This window comes from Rhagoletis zephyria, unplaced genomic scaffold (genome assembly GCF_001687245.7).
Source record: "Rhagoletis zephyria isolate East Lansing unplaced genomic scaffold, Rhagoletis_zephyria_1.1 Rzeph_scaffold_01153, whole genome shotgun sequence".
Lineage (NCBI taxonomy): Eukaryota > Metazoa > Arthropoda > Insecta > Diptera > Tephritidae > Rhagoletis > Rhagoletis zephyria.
This window is the reverse complement of record NW_016158237.1, coordinates 116,921-137,088: the sequence shown is the minus strand read 5'-3', so window position 1 is coordinate 137,088 and position 20,168 is coordinate 116,921. Positions and strand designations below refer to the sequence as shown.

At 40.0% G+C, this 20,168-nt stretch overlaps 1 long non-coding RNA gene and 1 pseudogene across 1 annotated transcript in view; both read left to right on the top strand.

Annotated features, from left to right (window-relative positions):
* The first annotated feature begins 609 nt into the window (after positions 1–609).
* On the top strand, positions 610–1,740 carry LOC108362960 (uncharacterized; annotated as a pseudogene).
* An 8,878-nt stretch (positions 1,741–10,618) lies between these two features.
* LOC108362963 (uncharacterized) overlaps positions 10,619–20,168 on the top strand; it is an 11,007-nt gene continuing 1,457 nt past the window's right edge. The window contains exons 1-2 of the long non-coding RNA XR_001847544.1: positions 10,619–10,629; positions 17,183–17,194. This is a non-coding gene — a long non-coding RNA (uncharacterized LOC108362963). The remainder of the gene's footprint in view (positions 10,630–17,182; positions 17,195–20,168) is intronic.

Here is a 20,168-nt window from a genome sequence, read left to right as displayed (position 1 = left end):
TTTTAGAATAAAAAAAACGTCCAATACCTGGCAAGAGTATAGGCGGCCCACTAGAGTGGGAGCATTCTCAAGTGGGTAAATGTCATGATTGTGCTGTGATATGAATTCACTCCCTGACAGTCGCCATCACACTTGACTACGCCATTTAACCTCCTCCGAGCCTCTTTTAATAATAATAAAATCAAACGTTAAAGTGAGTTACGTTACATTAGTGTGACGTGCAAACGCTTCCAACTAAATAGCGAAGTAAAGAAGCGTCACTATAAGAATCATTCGCGTATTTTTTTTTAACGTTTGGATAAGGTAACCCAACATCCGACTGAGCCACAGCTCAGCTATAGACCGGATAAACCGGGTTCGTTACAATTGGCGCCCAACGTGGGGCCCTTATAAATAAAAGAAGCAGTAAGGGTCAAGGAGAAGAACTCATAAAAAAAAAGTGAAGTGAAGTGATTTAGAAAAAAAAACTACTTAGCAAGAGTGCAAAGACATCTATAAAGTGATTGAGACACGGGGAAAATCCCAGAAATTAAGAACTGTGAAAGTGATCAAACATTCCTTACCAATAAGAGGGTAACGTGAAACAAAGGAACATAAGATAAAAAAAAAATGGTGAAAAGAAAGTGGGTGTACTACTTAAATATAGAGGAGCTTGTGACCTATACGACGGAGTTCGGCCTTGACAATTCAGGGACCGTCGAGGAGCTGCGTAAGCGTCTGTCTACATTTATACAAGAGAAAGGGCAGACTGAGAACCATCGCGATTGGGTGACTGATTTAGCGATTAAGCATACGAAATCTACAAGCGCGGTGAACGCACCAACACCGAATAGAACCGAAGGGCTACTACTACCGCCTACACAACAACCCATCAAAGACGACAGTACGAGAGGAACGCCGAACGTGCCCATGTATCCAGTATACGTCGACTCACAACGATCAGCCCCAACGATCATGGACCGCGTACGCAAATGGGGCGTCAAATACGATGGCGGCAAGGACCCGCTGGGTTTCATCGAACGCGTCGAGGAATTAGCAGATGGGTTCGAGATAGAACGAGACGCACTTCCACGAGCATTACCCGAGTTGTTTATGGATAGAGCCCTCGTCTGGTTACGAAACAATCATGGCGACTGGGAGACGTGTATGCGAGACTTCCTGAAGTTATTCTTGAATTCCCGTTATTTTGAGAGACCCGATGATGAGATACGGCAGCGTGTGCAACGGCCCAGAGAGGCATTTAAAGACTATGTACTGGGCTAATGCGTCATTCCGACTATACGGAGGCACAAAAGCTTCGACGCATATATAAGAACTGCCGAAGCGAGTACCAGCTGTACAACAAGCAAACTGAGTTCAACGCTCTTGGAGAGTTGGTAAGTCTGGCCGAAGAATATGAGAATATCGTGGCAGAGAAGGAGTCGCAACGAGCATTGCCCCGCGCGATAACCCCGCGACGAAATGAAGAGCGCACCTACACAATCTGGGAGGAGCAGCAAAGAGAGAGGTATGCGATGCCAGCGAGATGGCACGATGGAGGCGAATCTAGCCGAGTAAACCCACGAATGGCGTGTAGACGGTGCGGAGAAGATGGACATTTCGCAATGGAATGTCGCAACAATATCCAGCAATTCTGTTGGACGTGTGGTCGGCGGAACATTCGAACTTCAGACTGTTGCTGTGGGAAACAGGGAAACGGCCAAGGACCCAATTCGCGACGAAGAGTGGGGTCCCCAGTAACGCACCCTCAGCCAATGTAACACAAATTCTTAAGCAAGCGAAAGGGCGAGTAATCGCCAGAGCAACAGTTGATGGTAGAGCAGTAATAGCGGCGGTTGATACGGGAGCAACAAGACGTTTTTTAAGCATTAGAGCAGCGAGCACCCTGGGAATCGAGCGGTCGCGAAGAGTGAACAAAAGTGTGGTGATGGGAGATGGCAGACCAATATCGGCCACAGAAGCGGTAGAGGCGGTGGTAAATGTGGGCGATCAAGAGCATAGGAGCGAATTACTCGTCATACCCGGTTTAGTCGATGACATGGTCCTTGGGACTGACTACCTGGCAAAGGCCAACACAACAGTGAGCTGCGGAGGGCAGACATTGACGCTGAAGGCAGAGAACGATATCCGAACGAAGGCTGCATGTACGACGATGTTAGAAGTGCGCGAAGTAGAGAGAGCTGAGGAAGGCGAAAAGGCCGCAAATGAACAACCTATATCCACCGAGGATACGACGGAAGTCGAAAATTTCTGAAAGGTAAGCGTACATGGTAGAGAAATCTCTCGAGAGTTTTACTGAAATAAAAATCTCCTCTCTCAATTAAGATTACACGGTAGAGTAACTCTAGGAGATATTCGCTCTAGCTAGAGAAAAAATAGAGAAATCTCAACTTTTCTTTATCACGAACTCTACAAGCTGTGTACACGGTAGATAATAGTTACCTCTCGCCTAGAGTTTATTTACATAGATACCAGAAACCGAGGAAGAATGGTTACGAATCGCTAATGACACGCACACTGTGTAGGTGTCCTAGATGGTAAACATGTCAACATGTTTGCACCACCAAATAGTAGAAGCATGTCCGCTCTCGCGGACGCAAACTATAAATTGTTGTACATTGATGTGGGATGCAAAGGACGGATATCTGACGGTGGAGTCTTCAGCCAATGCTCATTAGCGAAAGCATTAGAGGAAAATATATTAGGAATTGCACCGGCACTACCGTTGACTGATGATGGGCAAGCTCTGCCGTATGTTATTGTTGCAGACGATGCATTTGCTCTGAAACCATATTTGATGAAACCATACCCGCATAGAAATTTGAATGGCCCCGAACGTGTTTATAACTATCGTCTCTCACGAGCTAGACGCATTATAGAGAATGTATTCGGAATTATGTCAGTAAGATTTCGTATTCTATTAAAACCTGTGCATTTAGATGAACACAAAATCAGCAAAATTATTCTTGCTATATGTACGATACATAATTTTATGATGAGCCGTTCAAATAAATACGCATTAACTTCTGATTTCGATAAAGAGGGACTCAGTGGGGAAATAATCCTAGGTCAGTGGCGAAATGAATGCAACAATGACCTAATGTCAATACATGGCCAACAACAAAGAAATGCCACAACAGAAGCAAAATGTGTTCAAGAATGTTTCAAAAACTACTTTGTAAGCCCAGAAGGTGAACTATCATGGCAATATACTAAAATTTAATTAAAATAAAAACTGAGCACTTATCATGTTCGTAAATGTGTTTGATTTAACACCACCGTTAGTAAGAAATTTCAGTGCATTAAAAAACTCCCAACGAGGTATGTATTTGTCCTCACTACCAGACCCACTTTTTCTTTGTTTTACCTTTCTTAATTCGCTGTTATATTGCCAGCGAAGGTTGTGGATTTTCAGAGAAACTTCGTGCGAACTCACCTCTAGCACTGTGGCAATTTCGTCGCATAGTTTTAGTTTGTGGCTTCTGTAAATATGCAAAACCTTTCAAAATATTTAATTTCGATTAAAAATTCATACTCACCGATCACTATATAAACGACTTGTAACTTTCCACAAATCAGATCTTGACTCGTACAATTCAATCAACTGTAAAGTTGTTTCTTTACTCCAACTTAATTTAGCACGTTTTAATGTCGTAGCCATTTCGAAATTTAACAAACTGTGAGGAAATTCATATAAAGGACTACCATACGTCTCCGTAGAGCAAAAACTCTACTTAGCTTGCCAAATAGAGCGTAGAGTTGTCGTAGAGTTTTCGATCTAGCTACGTTGGACTGTGTACACGGCGAAAAAGTCTCACTATATAACACCCACGTAGACTTTGTAGGTGAGTCTCTCGTAGAGCTCTATTGAGTGTTTACACGTCTCTAGCGAGATTTTTGTCTGAATCTCGCGTTTTTTCTCTACCGTGTACACTTAGCTTAAAGAAGGAGTTGCTCTCATTCGAGAAGATAACGGGGACGACTAACATCGCCGCCCATAAAATTATAATACGAGATTATCGACCCATAAAACAGCGCTACTTTCCCAAAAACCGGAAAATGCAGGAGGTAATAAACAGGGAGATCGACGAGTTGATAGAGAAGCATTGCATCGAGCCGTCGCACAGCCCACACGGCGCGCCAATCGTGCTCGTAAAGAAGAAAAACGGAAAGTGGAGACTTTGCGTGGACTATCGGCAACTTAACGCGCGCTCGGTATCGGATGCATACCCACTCCCACGAATCCAACACATTTTGGATCGACTGAGAAGCGCTAAATTCATTAGCAGCTTGGACTTGAAGAATGGTTACTGGCAAATCCCGATGGAAGAGAGTAGTAAGGAGTATATTGCGATCACTGTGCCAGGACGCGGCCTGGTCCAGTGGCGCGTAATGCCGTTCGGGCTACGTTCAGCGCCAGCGACGTTTCAACGAGCACTGGAAAAAGTCATCAGACCAGAATTGGAACCGCACACGTTTGCTTATCTGGACGATATTATTATCCCGAGTGCTACGCTAGGACAACACATGGAAAACCTGAAAGAAGTATTTCGACAATTGAGACTGAGTGTGAGTTTTTCAAAAAGAGTTTGAAATACCTGGGTCATGTGGTGAGCGAAGAAGGGATTCACACCGATCCCGACAAGATTGCGGCCATTAAAGAATTGACGCCGCCAACAAACACACGCGAGTTACGGCGCTTTCTGGGCGTGGCGTCATGGTATCGGCGATTTGTTTCGGATTTTTCGCATATTGCACACCCTCTGACGTCATTACTGAAGAAAGGAAGCCGATGGAAATGGGGCAACGAGCAACAGACGGCCTTTGAAAAATTAAGGTGCGCACTAACGGAAGCACCGGTATTAGCCTGTCCACATTTTTCCCAGCAGTTCACGCTACAAACCGATGCCAGCATCTTTGGACTAGGTGCGGTACTGACACAGGAGTTAGACGGCGCAGAGCGAGTCATAGCCTACGCTAGTCGACGGCTGAACAAGGCAGAGCAAAACTTCTCGGCGACCGAAAAGGAGTGTCTGGCCATTGTGTGGGCTATACGGAAAATGAGGCCGTACCTGGAAGGTTACGCATACACGGTTATCACCGACCACCTANGCGAGTCATAGCCTACGCTAGTCGACGGCTGAACAAGGCAGAGCAAAACTTCTCGGCGACCGAAAAGGAGTGTCTGGCCATTGTGTGGGCTATACGGAAAATGAGGCCGTACCTGGAAGGTTACGCATACACGGTTATCACCGACCACCTATCCTTGAAATGGCTGAATGCGATCGAGAGTCCCTCAGGACGCATTGCAAGATGGGCACTAGAACTCCAGCAACATACATTCGATGTAAAGTACCGCAAGGGTAAGTTGAACGTCGTTGCCGATGCACTATCACGACAACCCCAAGACGTAACATATTAGTGCAGGATAAATAGGCAATGGCCTGCAAGTGGCTGACCGAGAAAATGGCATAGGTGCAGAGGACACCAGAAAAGTTCCCGGGCTACACAGTTGTAAACAACGAACTGTATCGAGACATCACAGTACAGATGGATGATGAAGACACAACACCGTGGAAGCTATGCGTGGCAACGCCACTACGTGAGAGAGTACTGAAGGAAGTTCACGACAGTCCAAGCGCAGGACACATGGGCATCCTCAAAACGATAACGAGAGCGACGGCACGTTACTACTGGCCTCCGGCCAGGGACATAAAGAGGTATGTCCGACAGTGTACTACCTGCCAGATTTATAAGCCCATCCAACAAAAATCTGCGGGAAAGATGCTGACCCAGATCGCAGAAGAACCTTGGGCTACAGTATGCGCAGACTTTGTGGGACCATTGCCACGATCAAAGCACGGAGACACAACCGTACTAGTCTTTATCGACAAGTTTTCCAAATGGGTGGAAATTGTGCCTCTACGGAAGGCGACAGCTGAAGGCCTCAACAAAGCGTTTCGAGAACGCGTACTCGCTAGATTTGGAGTCCCGAAAATTGTTATCACTGACAATGGAACACAGTTCACCAGCAGAGAGTTAAAACGGCTACTACGAGATTACGGAGTTAAGCATCAACTCATCGCACCATACACGCCACAAGGAAATCCGACGGAGAGAGCAAACCGCAACATAAAGAGAATGCTTGCACAGTTTACCGGAAAAGAGCAGCGAAATTGAGACGACTTACTACCCGAAATAACACTAGCGCTTAATACCAGTGTTTCCGAAGCCACCGGCTACAGTTCTGCCTTCTTAGTGCAAGGACGCGAGCCGCGAGTACCAAAAGCCCTCTACAACGAACAAACTTTCGGTACAGGCCAAACGACGACGCCACCAGAGGCGAAGGCAACGAAAATGCGAGAGATATTTGAGATGGTAAGGCGAAATCGAGCAAGCGCATCATTACTACTTGCGCAGGAGGAAATGGCGACCAGGGGTAGGTGACCGAGTGCTGGTGAAGGAAGGCGACGAAAAACTTCGCGGCAAAACTTGCACCGAAGTATGCTGGGCCGTACCGAGTGATGAACTTCGTTTCGCCAGTAATCGTCGAATTAGACAAGGTACTCAACGGTAAGAGCAGAACAGCATATCTGAGTGAGCTGAAGCCATTTTACGGCGATGAAGAGGCCGACGCGGCAGAGTCACCACAAATCCTCCCCCGGCATGCACCTGAGCCTAATTCGACGCAAGGCGAAGAATAGGTAAACTTCGGTCATAGACAGAAATGTGATAACTCGGCAATTGCCAAATATGGGAGCGATTGCCATGAAAAGGAGACCCTAAGGGGAGAGAAGAACAAGAGAAAATATAAGACAAAAGAGGGAAGAAGAAGAGGGAGTTTAAAAGAAAGAAGAAGAAGAAGCAGTTTAAAGAAAGAAGAAGGAGCTTTAAGGAAAGAAGAAGAGGAAGGAGTTTAGAAGAAAGAAGGAGACTGAGAAAAAGAAGAAGAACGAGGTTGTAGCACGAGAATACGATAAAAAAGGGAGATAATTCATGCCAATGGAAATAAACAAACAAAAATTTTGAATATCATTAATAAAGCTAAAATATAAACATAACATATATAAACACAAACATAACATAGGCAATATAATTATTAATATATATAAAANCTGCCTTCTTAGTGCAAGGACGCGAGCCGCGAGTACCAAAAGCCCTCTACAACGAACAAACTTTCGGTACAGGCCAAACGACGACGCCACCAGAGGCGAAGGCAACGAAAATGCGAGAGATATTTGAGATGGTAAGGCGAAATCGAGCAAGCGCATCATTACTACTTGCGCAGGAGGAAATGGCGACCAGGGGTAGGTGACCGAGTGCTGGTGAAGGAAGGCGACGGAAAACTTCGCGGCAAAACTTGCACCGAAGTATGCTGGGCCGTACCGAGTGATGAACTTCGTTTCGCCAGTAATCGTCGAATTAGACAAGGTACTCAACGGTAAGAGCAGAACAGCATATCTGAGTGAGCTGAAGCCATTTTACGGCGATGAAGAGGCCGACGCGGCAGAGTCACCACAAATCCTCCCCCGGCATGCACCTGAGCCTAATTCGACGCAAGGCGAAGAATAGGTAAACTTCGGTCATAGACAGAAATGTGATAACTCGGCAATTGCCAAATATGGGAGCGATTGCCATGAAAAGGAGACCCTAAGGGGAGAGAAGAACAAGAGAAAATATAAGACAAAAGAGGGAAGAAGAAGAGGGAGTTTAAAAGAAAGAAGAAGAAGAAGCAGTTTAAAGAAAGAAGAAGGAGCTTTAAGGAAAGAAGAAGAGGAAGGAGTTTAGAAGAAAGAAGGAGACTGAGAAAAAGAAGAAGAACGAGGTTGTAGCACGAGAATACGATAAAAAAGGGAGATAATTCATGCCAATGGAAATAAACAAACAAAAATTTTGAATATCATTAATAAAGCTAAAATATAAACATAACATATATAAACACAAACATAACATAGGCAATATAATTATTAATATATATAAAAAGCATTAATACACAGAATAATATCAGCAAATATAATAATAATAATAAATATAATAATAATAATTAATATCGTAAAACGGATACATCATTTTCCCAGGCTGGCAAAACTATTCCGATATTGACATATCGATCCCTGCAAAAATCCCCTTTTGGGAGAGTGGGCAACATTGGAACACAACAGCTGAATAAAACAATAACAAACTAAAATAATATAAACCAAAGAATAACAAAATGCAAATAGTATAGTATAGTATAGTATAGTAGTATACAGTTTGTCGCGCAAAGGCAACTGTCTCCCAAATGTTTAATATAAAAGGACATCCCAAAGGACCCGCCACTCAAAAAGTGACTGCAGCGATGGATGGATACCCGGGCAACTGGAAAAATTTTCAAGGCGATGGGCGTAAAGGACGACACTTTGAAAGTGTGTTTGCGCCGCCTGAATGAGGTGGAAATCAGGCAGCATACTGGCGTTGGTGGAGGAGAAGGCGTTGAAGACAACGCAAGTCAGGCCACCACAGAGATATACGTTCACGAAAGCCCAAACAGCGGTGCGAGTGATGAGGGGCGCTGGAGTCCTGCATCATGGAACCCAAGCGACTACACGACTCGGAGTTTTGTAGCAAGCAGCGAGGCGGGTAGCGGCACGTTTACGCCAGCAGAAGTATGCGACGATAGCAACGACGATGACTACGAGTGGCATCTAGGCGATGACAGCTATGACGAGCCACGCAGGGGCGAAATGGACATCGAACAGGAGGACTGCCAACGCCCAGGTGAGGGTTACATAGAGTATGTCCGGCGCATCACAATGACGATGCGAATTTTTAACGACGCGTCACACAACACCGAATCGTGGCGACAACCACTTGCGCAGGCATTGTGCGACGTAACGGCGACGACAGTGGCAGCTGACACCAGAAATTACGATGAAGGAAGCGAAGAGGAGAATGCGCTCACCCTGTTGGTGGAGGAAGACCGCGGGTTGGAGCAGTTGTTGGAGGAGTTGGCCAGCACAAACACAGAGCCAGCAGACCCGATGATGATTCAGGAGATCGAGAGATGGTTGCAGGAAGATGCAGCGCAGCCAGCAGCAACACCAGATGCGCCACAAACCCGCTACCAAGGGAACTGGTAAGGGTCATCCAAGAGCGGCTGCAGCGACAACAAAACAGACGCCAGACCTTCAGGCATGCGGTGGGTACAATGGTGTACCGCGTGCATATCACAGGCGCGCGGATGGTGACGATCACGCGTCCAGAGGGAAGTAAAGGGGGGGTTGTGAAAACCCCAAGTCCATCACTAAGTGCCTCACCAATTTGAATTTAATTTTTATATACATATACATATATACTTATTGTTGAATTTTGATAATTATTATAAGTCAATATACATATTAAATGAATTGTTAATTATATACATACGTGAGATCGTAATACATATGTACATATTTATATTAAAATTTGAAGTACATACAGACGTACTTAGGTAAGAACAAGTAAAAGGAAGTAAAGAAAATATTAGCAACAATGTTGTTAGGATAACTATCTGCCTGCGTGCAGGACAGTATAAATACAGCAGCAAATGTAATGTGAGATCACTTCTGGTAGAGTAGTCGTATTCTCCAGTCGATCGTGCAAACGCAGATTGGAACGGCTNAAGTAAAAGGAAGTAAAGAAAATATTAGCAACAATGTTGTTAGGATAACTATCTGCCTGCGTGCAGGACAGTATAAATACAGCAGCAAATGTAATGTGAGATCACTTCTGGTAGAGTAGTCGTATTCTCCAGTCGATCGTGCAAACGCAGATTGGAACGGCTAAACAACGATTGTGAAGACTAAGTTGCTTAGTAGGTAGTTAAGGTATATGGTGTGACGTGAAAACACTGCCAAAGCAATACGTTATATTGGTGTGACGTGAAAACGCTGCCAAGTAGTACTTATATGGTGGGACGTGGAAACGCCGCCAAGGAAATACGTTATATTGGTGTGACGTGCAAACGCTGCCAACTAAATAGCGAAATAAAGAAGGGTTACTATAAGAATCATTCGCAAGTTTATATTAACGTTTGGATAAGGAAACCGAACATCCGACGGAGCCACAGCCCAGCTATAGACCGGATAAACCGGGTTCGTTACAGGACCTATAATATATAAAAAAAACAATGAGGATTGGATGCAAAACTTAAATAAATTGGTGGAGCTAAGCCTGTACAAGGTATAACACTACATAACTTAAATCAAATTATTATTTGTGGACTCTGGCAAGTCCAAAATATATACATAAGTACATATAGGGGTGATGGTCCGATAAGGGACTAAAAATTATTCGACTACATATTTACGTTGCATGAAAATATACACCATTACGTAAAACCAAAAGAATAAAAAAAAGTTTGATACAAAAATGGGCGAAATTTACTTTGAGGTTATGTCAGAATAATGAAAAACTAGGTGAAACCATATGGGACTTAAGAAATAAAGACGCGAGTATGGTGAAAATAAAATCAATAAAACGAAAACTGAATGTGGTGTATAGTGGTAAGAGTGGCCGCCCTCAGTGATTGACGGAGTGCCGTTCCTTGAGCGCCTGGAAGCTCTCCTTCTGATGCTCCTCGCGTGGAGTCTGTCGCTCTGAAATGTACATGTATATGTAGGTATGCTTTCTTCATGTGATTCAGGTTTCTCTAGGCTCTTAAGCTCTATTCAGAATTGCAGTGGACGACGGAAAGCAGTTGTCGGTTAACCGCTGTAAAAAATAAAACTCACAAAGGCATATGGAATGGTAGCGTTTTTACCGCCGACGCTTTTCGGTTGATTTAAATTTATTTCTGTTTTTACCGCCAAGCGGGGACGGCATAATGTTTGTTGTAATTTATATTATTTCCACAAGCAGCGTTGCGAGAGCTTTCGCTGAAAAATCGTCAATTTACCCCAAAAAAGTCGTCCTTTGATCCAAAAAAAACGTCAAATTTTTGTTTGTTTTACTTTTGTAGCAATAAAAAATACAAAAAAAATTACACAAATTACATACAATAAATATGACCACTAGGGCGGAGTGATTTGTTCGGAGCAAAATTTTCGAGAAAAGTGTATGGCAAATTCAAATTCTACGATTAATTGTAAGCCGAAGTGGTGAACAAACTTTATACCAAAAATGACGTTTGACTTTCCCAATTTTCAAAAAAAGGAGTATAATACATGAAGGAAACATAAAATTTTGTAAATGAAAAATTAATTTCGTTCAGAAAAATATATAATACACTGATTTTTTGTTTAAAAATTGGCAGGGTCAAACGTCATTTTTGGTATATACTTAGTTTGTTCACCATTTTTGCTTATAATCGAACGTAGAATCCCAATATGCCATACACCTTTTGCGAAATTAAATTACTCCGCCCTAATGACCACACAATAAAAAACCAAAGGGAACACACATTGCACATGGGTTACCAAAGGTTGATTTGTAATTTAACCGACAATTTAGATTTACGATTTAAAACACAACTGTTTTTAAATTGTTGAACTCCACTGATGTGAAGTTTTTGAAGATTTTGATCCAGTCTTAAGGTGTAGCAGGAGCACTTATTAACGAGAGATAATCTTGACTGAAGAAATTCCCGCTGCTATTTTTCTTTCAAATGAGTGTCAGCAGTGCAAATTAACGATTTGGTTACGAAACAACAACAAATTTAATATAACTAAAAGCACAGTTGAAGAACAAAACTAGATATGTAAATGCGTGGTTGTATTTTAGATTACGTTTTCATTTAACAAATTTTTCACATACATATGCTCATATATGTATGTATGTATACGTACATAGATATATATATAATTACGTGGATAAACTAAAAAAAAAAAACAAGTAAAAAAGTCTAAGTTCGGGCGGAGCCGAATATTAGATACCCGGCGCAAGTATTAAATACAGCTTTTTCACCTTTCCGAAAAATATCGCTAAGTGGAAAACAGGTTTTACGTCTATCTCAAACATCTTCTATAGAACAATCATTTAGATATAACGAGATAAACTAATATAAATATATGTGGGCGGCATCGCGCCCATTTTCCAAAATTCCATAATAATGTTACTTCCTCTCAAGGGATTGTTGTTAGTATCAATTTTGAGTAAATTAGCGTCTTTAAAATTCAAAATATCGAAGTTCCAAGCATTTCTGAAATTTTCCGTTATATGAAAGGTAGGCGTAATTTTAGTCAGATTTCAATAATTTTGAACGTTTTGCTTTTATATGGAAAGCACAGTAACCACACCGAGTTTGGGGCCACGCCCATTTTACAAATATTTATCATAAACGTATTTTCTGCTAAAGAATTATTGCAATTATCAATTTTGAATAAATTAGCGTCAGTATTTACGGATTTATCGAAGATTTCGTATTTCTCTAAATTACCGTGGTATGGGATATGGGCCCGATTAAAAAAATTTTCAGCCGTTTGGTATGATGTTCCACGGCCAACAACTGTGCCAAGTTTCAGAAAAATTTGTTGAGCGGTTACCAAGATATATGTACACATGTAATCATAAGTGGCCGTGGCTACGCCCATTTTCCAAATATTTATAATATTCTTATTTTTCGTCTAAAAATCATCCTTATTATCAATTTTGAGTGAATATGCTTCAGTAGTTAAAATTTACAATATTCTTATTTTTCGTCTAAAAATCATCGTAAATATCAATTTTGAGTGGATATGCTTCAGTAGTTACTAAAATATCACAGTTTTCGTATTTGAAAACTACCGTTATATGGGAGGTAGGCGTGGTTATTGTCCGATTTTTCCCATTTTCAATACCGTCCGTCCTACGCTGAAAAGAAGTACACGTACCAAGTTTCGTTACGATATCTCCATTTATACTACAGTTATCGTGTGCACAGGCGGACGGACGGACAGACAGTCGCCGCTTAATCGATTTATTTTTTCATTCTGATCATAGATTTGTCTATATCTATCTCGATTCGTGTTGCCTGTTACAAACAACCGTTATGTGATAAAAGTTATAATACATCAGTGGTGTTATATACTTGGTATACGTGCATATGTACCAGGCGCTTTGGTGGCAAAACGGCTCAACTCCGAAATTCACGCTTTTGAGTCCTCTTGGTACTCCTGCTATGTAGCGTGCAATATTATTGCGGTCGTTGAGTTATTTGCCTATCTTTTTATTGTCGGCGATACTGTGTGGTCACCTTTTTTATTATTATTACAAGGCTTTTATCAACTTGCAATGATGTGTGTCCAGACACCATTCATTGCTATAAAACCTCTGCTTTGCAAAGATCCTATAAACGTCTAGACATCAACCTCGTTGCCTGGTATCATATCAAAACTCTAGAGGTAGATGACGCCTCGCCACAAGTAGTTATATATTGAGCCTAAAAATATGCACTAAATACTCTACAGCGAAAATGGACGCCACGCCATTTCTTTAAAGGAAATTAATTNTTTAGTACATTTATAAAAAATGCGGCAACCATAACTGAGCGCGACGCACTAATACCATGACAAAATGAGACTGTGTTGGTGTGCCCAGCTATGATGTACATACATACATGGGGCGTTCCATCCCAAAACGGACGGGGTTCACACTTCATGTGTTTGATTTTTTTCAAATTTTTAGGGTTGATGCCTAAACATAATTAATAAATAAATATGAAATTTGAGCTTAATTGATCTTGAGAACGGGGCGAGGAAAAAATTTGAAAAGAATCACACATACACACACACCAAAATTTTCTATGAAAAGATATATTAAAAAATTTTTTCTTGCAAAATGTTTCACTAACAATTTTTTGATAAAAAAAATAGTTTTTTAAAATATGCCATCTCAAAAAAAAATAAAAAAAAAATCACAATGGTAGCTATGAGTATTGCGAAATATTTGGGTGTAGTGTTATGGGGTGCACTCTACAATAATTTGAGTTATTAATTTTTTTTACACCGAAGTTGAGTAAAATGAGTACATTACAAATTTAAATTTTTTTTAGAATGTTTTCGAGTACGCAGTCTTGTAGACCATTAAGTTTTAGTATAATAAAGTGCAAGTTTTAAGCTACTGCAAAATCGCGGTGATTTATACTATTTTTTATGCTGAGGGCTTTTTGCATTTTTTTCTTATGGAAGAAAATGCGCAAACCCATTTTCAAAGAAAAAAAAATATTAGCACCAGTTACACTTAATCGCAATCGCTTAAAACTTACACTAATTATACTTAATGGGCTACAAGACTGCATACTCAAAAAAATTCTAGATGAAATTAAAAAAAATTGTATAGTTTTAATGTACTCATTTTACTCAACTTCGGTGTAAAAAAAATTCATAACTTAAGTTATTGTAGAGTGCACCCCATAATACTATACTTAAATATTGCGCTATGCTCAGAACTACAATTGTGATCTTTTTCAAATTTTTCTAAAATGGCATATTTTCAATAAATATTTTTTTTATAGAACAAATTGAATTATTGAATTATTTTAATGTCTATTGCAAAATTTTACACGGACAAGACTAAAAAGTAGAAAATAAATAAAATAAAATAAACTTTTTAATATGCCACGTTTATATATGGATTAAAAAGTAGAAAACAATATTTCTCAGTCCCATAGAATTTGTTTTGATTTTCAAATTTTAGCAAAAGTCATTATAAACAATTTATGAGATTGAAAATGAAAAAATAAAAAGTTATCAAAACAAATTCTATGGGATTGAGATATATTATTTCCTAATTTTTAGTCCATTTATAAAAGTGCGGTATTTTAAATTTTGTATTTCATTTTATTTATTTTTCACTTGAGTCTGGTTGACTTTTTGTTTAGTTGTCACGCAACTTCTATAAATATTTATTTAAAAAGGTGACACATTCCCTTACATACATACATGCATATATTAGGCCTAGGTGTCCTTAGCTGTCTCATTTGCATGTTGAACATTTCTCAAACTTTCACTCAGATCTACGCATACAAACACAATTCAAATCTACACCTATATATAAATTGTATTAATCTAAAAGCATATGGCGCAAATCGACGAAAACAAAACCAAGGGGAACATTTTTACTCTCAGGTTTCGCAGATTTTTATTATATCTGGGTCATACATATTCTGGGAGGGCGTAACACCTCGCGTCCCAATAAAAAAAAACACATGCCTCGGATGATAACCCCTTCTTTTGATGACGATCATGGCAAACATATGAAGGACTATGATTTGAGGTCATGCACCTGGCATATCCGAACCCTTAATCAGGACGGTGCCTCGGCCCGGCTGGTTGATGTCTTGGGGAAAATAAAGGCTGATGTCCCCGCCATCCATGAAATGCGATGGACGGGGCGAGGAAGGTAAGTGTGGAGCCTTGCGACGTCTACTACAGTTTTCACGTAAAGGAGCGCAAGTCGGTGTTGGATTTGTGGTGGGAGAGAGACCGGCGTTCACTCTAGTGGTCTAGTCTAGCCACAATCCGCATCAAAGCGAGATTCTTCAACATCTCGCTTATATGTGCCAATGCCCCGATGGAAGGGAAGGACGAGGCGTCCAAGGATCTCTTAGCTTAGAGCGTACATATTAGTGCTGCCCCCGACACGTATAAAAATCGTGCTTAGCGATTTAAATGCCATGCTGCCCAAAACTTGGCATTATGTAGAACTGGGTTCTAGTAAAAAAAGATCCATCAAGCTACATGGGTGTCTCCAGATCGAAAACCGGGTAACCAAATCGAGCATGTTGTGATAGACGGAAGGCATGCTTCCAGTGTTTTAGATGTATATACGTACACTCCGAGGGCCAAACATCGACTCGCACCACTATATTTATGCAGTCAATATACGACCCCACCCCGGTGCAGCAAAAAAAGGGCCCCCAATAATGCAAGGAAAGTTCAACGTCGAAAAGCTGCAAGCAAAACAGGCGGCCAATGGATTTTCCCCTCGACTCTCACACCTGCTGGGAGAGAGCACTCTTGAACAAACCGACATACGCGAACGGTGGAACCATAGTTCCCGTTCATTACTAGTATGATGAGGAGTGTCAAGAAGCTGCAGAGAAAAATGCTTGAAATGCTGGCCGACAGAAAAAAAGTCGTGAGCACTAGGTACTCATAAAATTTTATGTGCAAACATATGCGTACGGCAAAGCATTAAAGTACATTTACATATAAATATAATCTGAATCAAAGCTCGTTAGCTATTAAATTGGTTGTGCTTGTTATTCTCACAACTCGAGGAAAAGTTAAGCTTCTTCTCTATGCCATCCTGGTCACTTTTTTCTGCTACACATACTATGCTATTTAAATATATGTTAACTTAATATTTTATTAAAAATACCTTTACAAACCTCTTTTCCTTGCTAGCGTCGATTTTTGTTTACTTTTACATTTGACATTCCTCCTCTTCTTCACAAGTATAAACGATAAAACTAGGTCGGACACCAAAAACTTATCGGTTTAATCTGAGATTATTTTATAATTATAATTTTGTATGGCTAATCTCTCTTTCTTAGGGAGTTAAGCTCAAAAATGAGGATAATCTTTTTATATTTAAACGTATTATTAGGCGATTCACCTAAATGCATACACATGTAGGTCAGATTAGAAATTAAACATTAATTTCACTTAATTTTATTCATCTTGCTGATTGATTTTTTTTATTCATTTTCATTTTTAATTCTTTTAATACATGAAGTTATCGGTGTGATTGATAAAATATGATACTTTTATATACTTGTGACTCAAGGGCGTTAAAATATCTTGAAAACACCGCAACAATTACTGTTTTTGAGCTTGTAGTTTGAGCATTTCTATTTGTATATATTCCTAAATTTAGTTATTCTTTTAGAAATGTAAGCTGTTGTTCTGCTTCATCTGTCGCTAGGTTTACATTAAAGTCATGAATACATACATATGTATTTTGTTTGCAAAATGGGAAACTAAATTCATTTCTTCGGCTCTTTCTATTACTGTCATCTTCTCTTTGTGCAATCTTGTATTAGCTCTGATCCAGTACTCAATGAGCTTACAGGTTTTTACACGAACTTGCAGGAAGTTACGGGAAAAATGATCGCGTACTCCAAAACCTGTAATGAGAGCGATTTTTGGAGAGTTGTGTAGAAAATGAAGTTGCAAGATTTTACTCGATGCTTTTTTTGTTCCCGTACTTTTGCTGTTACTTACTTTTTACTCTCACTTCATAGAGTAATTTTGCTGTTTGACGTATTAACAGGATTTTACACGAAAAGTATTGGATCAGAGCTATTATATTATCCATACATATGTATATACATATTAGAGTGAAGCGAAAAAACACTTTTTACGAATTTAAAAACGTAATAGCGCGGAAAACTTGCTGTAATTAAAGACAAATAAAACACAGAAAAAAATTTTGGAATTCATGAATATCTTCCATTCGCGCAATGCGGTCAAAGTTTTAAATTTAAGAAAAATTAAGAGAATATTGTTTGGTAACGAAATTTTGTATGCCTTTTTTTCATAATGTAAATGCAGCACTTAGCCCGTTTCATAGAGACTATGCACTTTGAGTTCCACCCCCGCCCTACCCAACCATCCAACCATATTCTACCGGGGTAGGCACTCGAAGTGTTACCCATTAAATATGCTATAATTTTGTGAATTTTTTGTTTTGTTTTTAACATCAGGTTATCATAAAAACATGTTAAATTTTAAGAAAAGTGTATTACTGTTCGATGTATCCACCTTTAGCGCGATTAATAGCATCGTGTCTGTCCGGGAATGCTTCACATTCTACACGAATGTGGTCTAGTGGTCCTTCAGACTACATTCGTGCAGCATCTGGAGCATTCCCGGACATACTCGAAGATATCATTCGCGCTAAAGGTGGCTATATCGAACAGTAATATACTTTTGTTTTTAAAATTGACATGTTTTTATGATAACCTGATGTTAAAAACAAAACAAAAAATTTACAAAATTATAGCATTTTTAATAGGTAAACTTCGAGTGCCTTCCCTGTATAAAAGTACATATTTACTGTGTAAATGCAAAGTCTGATTTTGTATCAAACTTGGGCATGTTTTCCCTTGATTTTAGAGTGGATCTGATCAATCCATCTCTATTTTCAAATCCCACCACTTTTTCTGCTGACACTGTTACCAGTTTTACACAACGTTCCACAGCTTGCGTGTGACAGGGAAAATTTCGAAAGTCCCACTGTGGAATCTCTTGTGATTCAATTAGTCGGAAAATTTCCTCGTTTGAAACGTTCATTAAGAGTGGTGGTGAAAGGAGTATTTGATTACTCCAATGAATTAAATCACTGTATTCAGAGGCGCCAAAGTTTAACTTCGGAATAATAAATTTGCGTATTCCAGACTCCTTTTTATCATGTGCTTTGCTAGTCCGAGCCTCTAAAATGCGCCTGAATGCAATTTCTCTAGTTTGCTTTCTTTTATCCAGATACATGGACAACAGCAAGTTCTCCGGATGTGCGAAATAAGCATTATTTTGTATTACAGGATGGACAACCTCTTGCAACGTTTGTGTTAAGCTTTTTGATGCCTGTATCATCAAGAAGAGATTTTTAGGTCCATCTAATATTGAGCTATGTTTTTTTATAGAAAACCATACTTGAACATAACATGTAAGAGTAAATTAAACTATTTGAATTAAAGCAGTAGACNCAACCTCTTGCAACGTTTGTGTTAAGCTTTTTGATGCCTGTATCATCAAGAAGAGATTTTTAGGTCCATCTAATATTGAGCTATGTTTTTTTATAGAAAACCATACTTGAACATAACATGTAAGAGTAAATTCAACTATTTGAATTAAAGCAGTAGACGGTTTTGGTGTTGATATATACAATCTGAGTATGTTATTTGCTGTTGTTAGCCAACGGGAGTGAGAGATTAAACCTGCATATGCCTTAGCAAGATCAAGAGGACATTCCCCTATTTGAATAGCTTGAGAGATGCGCAAAAGATACTTTTGATCTTTGCTGAGATCATTAGTGTCTACATTCGGCAGAAAGCCATCAATGATTTTAAATTTGACTACGGGTAATGTATTACAATTTAAGAGTGCCTTTCCAATTGGCCCGGAATACGACTTTGGTCCAGATGTAGGACCATCTAGATATTCAAAAACGTGTCTAAATGGAAGTTCGTTAAGGTATAACATGCAAACAACCCATTGCACTTCTCGTTGTAAATAAGTTTCTATATGATGAATAACACCGTTTTTCCAGCCAGTATTTGTGTTTGTTCCGTCACATCCCACAACATCCAACTCTTGAAGGGAAAGGGAACATCGACTGACTAGATCGAATATTATTGCCTCCTTTATATGTTTTGCGCTTCCAGATTTTGGTACAACATGGCTAAGGTATCGATACCCAGGTTCTTCAATTAGAGACACGTGTTCTTCTGTAATAGTACGTCTAAAACGCTTTGAGCCTGCTATCTCGATGTTCAATGTCATATCTTTGCGACCATCAAAATATAAGCCTCGTATAGAATCGGTGATTTGTATATTCTGCTGCAAACTTGTCCTTGTTTTTCTCTTCTGACTTTGCTTCGATCTGTTACAAAAGCTTTGTCTGATTCAGATATGACTCCAACATCAACAAGTGTACTAGATATGATTGCTGCGGCTGCTCTATCAGAGACACCATATCGGTCACATACCAAAGCTGTATTTTACAACGCTTTTATCAACTTGCAATGTTGTGGCTCCAGAAACTTTCAATGTTGTGGATCCAGAAACTTTCAATGTTGTGTGTCCGACACCATAAAACGTTTGCTTTGCATAGTTCCTATAAAAAAGTCTAGTGCATAGGGCGACATCTGTAGTGAATAGGGCGAGGTGGATGACATCTAGATGTCGCCCTATGTACTACGTTCGCTACAGCGGAAATAGACGACACGCCATTTCTTTAAAAGTTCCTATAAAAAGTCTAGTGCATAGGGCGACATCTGTAGTGAATAGGGCGAGGTAGATGACATCTAGATGTCGCCCTATGTACTACGTTCGCTACAGCGGAAATAGACGACACGCCATTTCTTTAAATAAAATTAATTGGTGCTCGTTTGTATGTACATACATATGTAAATGCATGTGTGTGCACCTTTCTATTAATATCGTTGAATAATTTTAATATCTATCGCAAAATTTTATACAGACAAGATAAAAAAGTAGAAAATAAAT